This window comes from Elephantulus edwardii, unplaced genomic scaffold (assembly GCF_000299155.1).
Source record: "Elephantulus edwardii isolate Elephantulus edwardi_28Jun2011 unplaced genomic scaffold, EleEdw1.0 scaffold00186, whole genome shotgun sequence".
In the NCBI taxonomy this organism is placed as follows: domain Eukaryota; kingdom Metazoa; phylum Chordata; class Mammalia; order Macroscelidea; family Macroscelididae; genus Elephantulus; species Elephantulus edwardii.
In genome coordinates, this window is record NW_006399936.1 from 2,708,262 (window position 1) to 2,717,526 (window position 9,265).

The window sequence follows — 9,265 nt, forward strand, 5'->3', positions numbered from 1 at the left end:
CAAGTCCCAGAGTGGAGGATGGGGGATGGCTGACCCCTGCCTACCCTGCATGGTGGGTCCTGCATCATCTGCATCCAAGGTACACCTTGGTCTCCCATCTGTGCTGCTTAGGGCGATGGTTGGCCGGGTGAACCAGACATCAAGGTAGCAAATGTAGTCCTGGCCACAGTGGCACTGGTCCTTGGGCTTGGCAGGGCAGGAAACCGTCCCTTCATCCCTGCTTCCCAAGCAGGTAACAAGGGTGAGCTGCCCACCACTTTCTGTGGGTGGGGGTCCCTAGCTGGGGGTCACTCCTGTAGAAACTACTGAGCTCATAATACAACTCAGAACTCCCCTTACCACACACAACCATAAAGGCATGCTCGTTCTCTCTCTCGCACACACATACACACACACAGTGTACACTCACGTGTACACAGTGCCTCCTTGACAAATCTTTCACCATGTTCTCACAACCACCCTGTGCGGAGGCAAGATGCTTCCTAAGTTTTGTGTTGGGTTTTGTTTTTTTCCCCCCTTCTTTCTTGTTGTGTACCATCAAATTGGATCCCACTAGTACAGGAGGAGACTGCCCCTACCTCTCCAGAGGAGCATCTGGTGGATTCGAACTGTGTGCCTTCAGGATTGCAGCGCTTCTTGCCACTAAGGTTCCTAAGGTTTTTAAAATAAAACCTGTTTCACTGAGGTATAACTTACCTATTTTAACCTTCACCTATTGAAAGGGCACAACTCAATAACTTTAGAAAATTAACAGAACTGTGCGACCATCACAATTCTCTGCCTCTTTCCAGTTAAGAAACAAGAGACCCAACAGGTTAATGATTTGCCCACAAAGATTAGAATATGTTTGCCAACATTAAAAAAAAAAAAGAAATTCCTCTTCTAGGACATGAAGTTGTTGCAAAGTGGCAACTTCCCAGCCTCCTTAGTTTTTTTTTTGTTTGTTTTTTTTTTTTTATTTTAGAAAGTGACACACCAAAACTGTTTATTTCATATTTTTAAAAGGGGTTGTTTTTGCAAATTTCAGTATTAAGGATAACAATGATGACTTTTTTCTTGATAGAAATATAATTTATTATGTTAGTATGCAGATTAATTATGACTGTTTCATGTTTTATTGTCAAATTCCCTCAGCTAATAAAGCCATAGATACTGAAATTGACAGATAAGATCATTTTCTGCAGTTTTCAAGGTCAATGTGTCAATTAAGATTGTGGCTAATTCATTAATTCTGGGGAAAAAATGAACATGCTGAGTTATGGGAGATGGCAAGACTGGAAAAACAGAGCACTCATGTTACCTTATGACAGATTATGGTGTTGTTGTTATGTGCCATCAAGTCACCCACAACCTGTAGCGACCCTATGTACAATAGTTTTGAAGCCTGCCCTGTTCTGAGCTGATCTCTCTGATTAAAGGGCTCTATTTTTGAAGTTATTTAAAGGTGAAGATCATATTTTAACTAATTTGGCAAAGACAAAAACATTCTAAAACTACATGACACAATATAAGGTATGTTGTTGTTGTTATGTGCCATAGAGTTGCTTGCAAATCATAGCGACCCTATGTACAAGAGCCCTAAATACTGTTCTACCCTGTGTCAACCTCACTGTCTCAAACACATTCATTCCCACGACTCCACTCACAGAATCGATCCATTTCATCGAGGGTCTTCCTCTCCTGCGCCATCCCTCCACTCTCCCAAACATGATGTCCCTCTCCAAGGACCAGTCCCTCCATGCAACATGCCCAAAGTATGTCTGATGAAGCTTCAGAATCCTTGACTCCAGGGAACTCTCTGGCTTCAACCTCTCCAGGACAAACCTGTTTGTTCTGCTAGCAGTCCATTGTATATTCAACACTCTTCTCCAGCACCACAACTCAAAGGCATCAATTCTCTTTCTGTCATCCCTATTCACTGTCCAACTCTCCGATGCATAGCATGTAATTGCAAAGACTATAGCCTGGATCAGGCACACCTTAGTCTCCAGCCTGATGTCATTGCACTTCAGTACTCTTGACAGGTCCCTCGCAGCTGACTTTCCCAATGCAATTCCTCTCCTTATTTCCTGGCTGCTGTTACCAAGAGTGTTGATTGTGGAGCCAAGTAAACTAAAACTGTTAACTATCTCAATTTCTTCACCATCCATACTGATGCTGCCAATTGGCCCAGTGATGAGAATCTTTGTTTTCTTAATATTGAGCTTCAATCCATATTGAAGGCTGCAGTCCTTGACCTTCTGACGCAAGTGCTTCAGGTCCTCCTCAGTTTCAGCAAGCAGGGTTGTGTCATCTGCATAACGCAGGTTGTTGATCCCAGCCTCCTTAGTAAGCAGCCAAGATCATGTGACTGATCTCACCAATGGAATGCGAGCAGAAGTGAATGAAGCGCATCACTTCCAGGCTGAGGTTTTCATGAGATGGGCCTGCTTCTCTCTCCTCTTGGATGCTGGCTTGAGACAGAGGACTTCAAGAGACGCAGAAGGATGGGAGCATCCTGGGTCCCTGACTCACCATGTGACGGATCTCCCATGACAAGGACTACTTATTCTGCAGGGTTATGGCAACCAGAAGTCAACATTTACTGTATCAAACTGCTGAAGCATCTTGTTCATTTAGTCATTTGTTACAGCAGCTAGTTGTCCTCATCTAAGGGTAATATAACAAATAAACAAGACCCCTGAGATTTGAACTCTGGTGTGTCAGCTGTCTGGATTGTACCCACAAAAGTTTAACCAGGCTGGTTTAACCACACTGGAGGAAATGGAGACCCAGTCCCAAGTGTGGGTGGAGGGTGACTAGCCTGTAAAGTCAGTTTGCTCTCAGCCTGTCTTGTGCGAGATAAGAGCGTATTTATTGGGTGTTGACCACGTATAAGGACTTAAGTGAAGGAAACTGTCTAACAACCATAAACACACTGGGGAATAGTGCTTCTATTATTATTACGGTTTCCATTTTCCAGAAAGGATTCTGTGGCACAGAGAGGCCAAGGAACTTGCCCATGGTCTACAACTAATAATGAGGTGCCCTGCCGGGATGTGAACTCAAGAAAGTGCAACCCCAGACGCCTGTGCTTTTTGCACACCTCATCCTGTGAGGCCTGTAAAGGCAGATTCAAGCAGATTTCAGCCAAAACAAGGCGGGTCTTAGAGACACAGCCGGTGAGTTCTCCATCACAAGGGGTGGAAGCAGCAGCTGTACGCCTATCTGTTGGGGAACCATGGGGCCCAGGTTCGACCCACAGATGCGAGTCAGGCCCCTCGTGACGCTGACTCTGGGACTTGGCGATTCTCGCTCCTTATGCCCAGGTGTCTTCTCTAAGGTCATGGACCCACATTCTGCCCCTGGCTTGGGCGAGTTCCCAGGGTAGACTTAAAAAGTCTTGGTTTGAAAGGATGCCACCGACTGGTGATTATTCCCGAGTAGTTCACCTCACTCTGTTTATATTAGTATTATAAGTCCTCATGAAAAAGCCAGACACTGATGGAATGAGGAGTGCCCTGGCCCTGCTCACCTGCCACACTTTGCTCGTCTGTGAGGTGAGGGGGTTGCATAACTGACTCATCTCTTTGCACCCCCACAACACACCCAACCTACCTTCAGGTTCCCTACTCCAACTCTTCCCATACAAGGAGTCAAGTTGTGCAAGGCCCGCGAGGACCCACTCCTTGCTTTTTGTGCCATTTTCAGGGGTTTGTTTATTGGGTGTATGGAGGGTTTTTTCTGACCTTTCTTCAGGCAATGGGCCCTATACTCTCAGTCCATGTGGTCCAACAAGGCTTTCAGGATGAGCAGGTCAGTCAGAGGACCCATCCAATGGCCCTGAGACTAGCGGAGGGACAAACATGTGTTCCAATGTGCCCCTTTCAGAGCCAGCCCGTGGACGCTTGAGGCTGTTACCAGGCGAGAGATGCCCTCTCAGCCCTGGACTGAAGAGCCAAAGACACAGATCTCGGGATCACAGAGGCTGCCTTTGCCACCGTGAGGGGTGGGGCCTGCCGGAAGGTGACATACAAAGATCTGCAGAGCTGGAAGATGAGAGGAGCCAACCCTGATGACTGGACACCTGGGTCCTGAACGTTTGTTTTATGAGTCAACACCTTTCCTTTTGGGGTTTAGTCAGTTTAAGTTTATGTAACTTGCAGCTTAAAGACTGCAGATGAGCAGACTGGCGCCCCAGCACTGTTCTGGGTACAGGCTCGGGGCAGGCACACAGCGAGGGGATGAGGCAGATAAACACTGGCAGAGACCCCTGGCCTGCGCTCCGGTGTTTCAAGGAAGGCCCTGGCAGGGAGGATAAAGATGGCTTCCTGGAGGAGGTGACCCCTGGTGGGCCTTTGAAGGGGATTAATAACTCAGCGAGGAACTCAGGAAGTTTTTAAACTCCTTGAAAGCAAGCCCCATGCCTTAATCATCTTGCTATTCCCAGCACTTAGCCAGGGCATGACAAATGCTGGGTGAATAATTCTTTACATGCTTGGGAAGTTGTACCTTTTTATATCTTGGCTTGCCTGAATGTGGTCCTGCAAGAACACAGCAATCTCCCCAGGAGCGTGTGCGAGGTCTCATTAGCCCCACTTTACAGAGTTAGACTGATGGGCAGAGGGAAGTAGTGAGCTGCTCAAAGCCTGTGGAAAGTTAGAGTCGGGGCTGGGCTAGAAGCTAGAAGGCAGGCAGGCCCCTCTAACAGCCTCAGCCCCAAGCAGAACGCAGACCACAACTGGTCACCCTGAAAAGAGGCGCTGGAGGTGCTTGACCAAAAGGATGACAGTGACAGTCAGAGACAGAAAACAACGATAAGGGAGCTCTCGTGGCCTAGTGGCAAGAAGCTGCGCTGCAATCCTGAAGGCATGCGGTTCGAATCCATCAGATGCTCTGCTGGAGGAAGGGCAATCTCCTCCTGTGCCAGATAGATCCAATTCGATGGTACACAACAACAACAATACTCCCTCCCCCCGAAAAAAAAAAAACAACCAACAAACAATAAGACAAAAACTCCCATTTAATGCTAACTGCTTCCCATAAATTAACTCGCCTCAACCTAAGTCATTGTTGATGATTGCCATTGAGTCGAGTACGACTCATAGCGACCCTATGAACAGACCTGAACCTGTTCTATAACTCTCGTTGTTTCTCTAAGTTGATAGAGTTTCAGAGGCATACATCCTAAGACACAGAGACCATTATCAGCCCTGATTTGCTGATGGGGAGTCCTGCCTATGTGCGTGCTTGTCTTATTGTGGTGACTGGCACTTTGCTGTGAGGCTGGAGGCTCTGCCCCCAGGGCTTCAGACTGCAGCAGGGTCGCCCACGGTGGACGTGTTCCGGTGAATGATGCGTCCATACAGAAAGGCAGACCAGGAAGATAAGTCTCTGAATCTGCTTCCAAATATTAGCCATCGATTATGAGTCCTAACCTTTATACAAAAAATAACCCTTAAATCTTTAAGCAGAACAAGGGGAGCTCTGGTGGCCTAGTGGCAAGACGCTGCACTGCAATCCCAGAAGTACGCGGTTCAAATCCACCAGATGCTCTGCTGGAGAAGGAAGGGGGCAATCTCCTCCTGTACCAGTCAGATCTGATTTGATGGTACATGTAAAAATAATACAATAAAAATAAAAAAATCTTTAAGCAGAACAATAGTTTCACTTACTTGGTAAAGACTGTTTGCCTTAAGCATTGAGTTCTTTCAAAGAACTATCAATATGGGATCACACTGACAAACCTAGAAAAGTTAACTATGGGGCATAAGGGGTAGTGGTCTTGTGCAAATGGGGGGGAACTCAGAAAAGGAGGAAGAGAATGGCCCATGCTTGAAGGCTGTAGCCAGCAGTGGTGAACTGTTCATGTGGAAACTGTTACATTAGTAGGTTCGGCTGTGGATGTTTTCAACAACAACAAAAAGTAAATGTTCTTTTTTTAAAAAAAAAATCTTTATGAATCACAGCAGAATAGTGGCCAGCACAGAACTGAGATGAACCCTCCCGTGACTACTACAATGGACGCAGGACCAGCGGGAGTGGAGATGCCATAGGACAGGACACTGCTTCACTCTGCACACATGGCACACCATGAGGCAAGAGCTCGTGACGACAGGAGCAGAGGAGAAGGCAGCCCCTGTCCTTGTCCAAGATTACCTGTCCAGTAAGTGGCAGAGTCAAGATTCAAATTTTGGCACCACCACTGTGTCGTCGAAAATCTCAACCACTGTGTTTTACTATCTACGTCTAAGATGACATGTTATTTCCCATAGAGTCAGAACCGACTCAGAGCTGACCCTTCAGCAGCATGTTCTCAGAGGCGGGTAAATTGCACGGGAAGAGACTGCTCATCTTTCTCCCGTGGAACAGCCGGAGGATTCGACTCGTGTGCTTCCAAAATGACCTAGTAGCCATTATTGATTTTCTGCAGGGGCCGTGGCTTTTTATTTTGCTGGAACCAGTCAATCTTCAAAACCATCTCATTTACAGAAAAGGACACCGAGGCTCAGAAAAGTTAAACAACTTGCACAAGGTTACTTAGTTGGTAAATGGCAAAGCCAGAGACTGAACCCTGGACTCTGCTCTATTAACATCCTGTCTCGACTTTTGGTATTTGGCCACAGTGCTCTCCAACCCTACTAGCTTCAGCACCAGAGGTGTGGACAGCACCCAGGCCAGCCCAGCACTAAGCCCACTAAGGCTGGGAGGCCCAAGGAGGGCAGGGAGCCCAGGCATCATGGAGGAAGTCCTGCAGAATGGCAGCTCAGGCCCTCAGGGGCTGGAAAAATACACAGTGACAGTCACTTACTCCATCAAACCCCTACCAATGGGCACTTGAGTTTATGCCCAGCGTTTTGCTACTACAAACAATGAGTAGCCTTGTAAAGAAGTCATTTCACAGTGTGTAGGTATTGTCCGTATAATACATTTTGAAAATGGGGTTTCTGGGCCAAAGGGTGAGTGTGCTTGGAATTCTGGTAGAGTGTGCCTCGTCCCAGAGAGCTGTGCCACTGGCCCTCCCCTCGTTCTGTGGCAGAGGACTCTTGCTGGTGGCCACAGCAGCTACCACTGGCTCCCTCACCCTCTCTGGGCATCCATATTCCCCTGAGGTGACGCTAGACAGCCCCTGAACTTTACTATTCTACCTTGAAATGGAGGAAAATAAGAATAGATGTTCTCTTCTTCTTCTATTTGCATAAAGTAATTCTAGAATAATGCACCAGGAATTAACAAAGGTGCGCTTAGCCCAGGCGGTGCCCATGCACATTGGTCTGAAACATCAGCATCTCTCAGTTACCGCAGTAACTTCCAAACTGGTCCCTACTCCCACCCGCCCAATCTATTCTTGACACAGTAGCCAGGGAGCCTGTCAAAAGCCAATCAGTTCACATGGCTCTCCTGCTCCGTATCTTCCAATGGTTCCCATCTTATTCCAAAGTCCTTGAACCAATCTGTACTATCCATCCCTCTAACCTGCTCTCCACCTTCTCCTCCCTCTGCTCCAGGCACACTGGCCTCCCTGTTCTCACCCCTGCAGACACCAGCTCCAGATAGCCACATGGCTCACTCCAAGTTGAACTGACATTTTTTCAACCAGGGTTCTTACTGTACTCCTGTTCTACCCACCGCCTACCCCACATCCAGGAGAATATTTCTGTTCTAACATATGCAATTTACCTACTTAGGAGTCTCTCTTTGGTCTCTCTCAACCTCTAGGACTTAAGGGTCAAAAGGGCAGGGACTTTGTTGGTCTGGTCTCCTTGACTGCTGTGTTCTCTAACAGCTAGCACTGTGTCTGGCAGGCACCAGGCATGTAATTCATGCTTGTTGAATGGGTTTATGGGTAAATGAAGGAATAAATGAATGGATCTTTGGTGAGAGGAGTGGGGATTGAATGAATGGAGGTGGGAGAGGGATGGAATTGCTCACTAACTCCACTCTTCTTGGGTCTGAGAAGCACAAGGAAGCAGGCATGGTTGAGGGACCAGCAAAGCCATAGTGAGAAGGTCGCTTGGAGGTCATACCTGCCCACCTGTATTCCTTGAGAGTGGGCCAGAGAGGAGAGACTGGTTCACTGTGGTTCCCCTGAATTCCTCTTGCTTAGGGAGGTGGAGAGCACTCTGTCTACACCCCCAGAGGCAGAGCACTCCCTGTTTGCCTTTCTGCACCTCTGTTTAGCCCAGTGTAGAAATCTGTTCACAGGTGACTCTGCTATTTGCTGCAGGGTGGAGGTGGGAGGTAAGACTAGCCTGCAAGAAGCTGTGTTGCAATCCTGAAGGCACGTGGTTCGAGGCCACCAGCTGCTCTGTGGGAGAAGGATGGGCAGTCTCTTCCTGTGCGATTAACTGCCTCTGAAAATCCACCAGAGGGTCAGCTATGGGTCAGTTCTGACTCTATAGTACACAACAAGCTGTCCCCAAGAAGCTGTGAGGGGCTTGGAAAGGGTCCAGCTACAGCTCTGACTCTCAGGGAGCCCTGGCCAATCCCTCCTTCTCTTTAGTCTCCCACCATAAGAAAGGAGCAAATCTAGTGATCCTCATCCCTCCACGGGCCACCCAGGGCTCAGGGCCTTCTCGGCTGAAAACGTTCCCATGTACCATATTCACAATTCTACATCAAGTATCAGGAGATTAGGGTCCCACAAAGTCCACAAGAGATGAGGCTTCATGCTCCCCTTTTGATGCAAATATAGACTCTGCTCAACAACGAAAAAGATGTTCAAAGAGATAGACGAGCACAGCGGCTGCAGCAACTGTCAGGACGGTGGCAGACGGGGCAGCTTCACGCTGTTTTACACTGAGCCAATGTATATATGCAACAAGTCCACATTGGCTTCAAGTTCAAAGTCACTCAGTGCCTTTGAATTGGAACAGACTGAGAGCTGACCCCCATTGAGTTCCCAAGGTTGTAAATCACACAGGAGGAGATTGCTCATCTTTCTCCCGTGAAGCCACTGATGGACTTAAACCGCCAGAGGGGTGGGGCCTCTGGGTGAGCAGCGCAATCCCCTATGGGCTACGTTACCCGAGGAGCCTTTTAGTTCAAAAGGAGAATATTTTCGTATCTGTTCCTCCTTCTTCCCCTTGGCATGCAAGCCTACCTCTGCCCCTTTTTAGCTGTGTGACCTCAGCAGGCAGGTTGAATGAAGCACTTCCCTGAGCCTTCACCTGTCCATCAGTTAAACAGTGCTAAGGAGCCAGTCTAATGTATTGGGGTTACTCTAGGAATGAAATGAGATACTTCTCAGAGTGTTTGGCACAGAGGAGAGGCTGGAAAGAACATG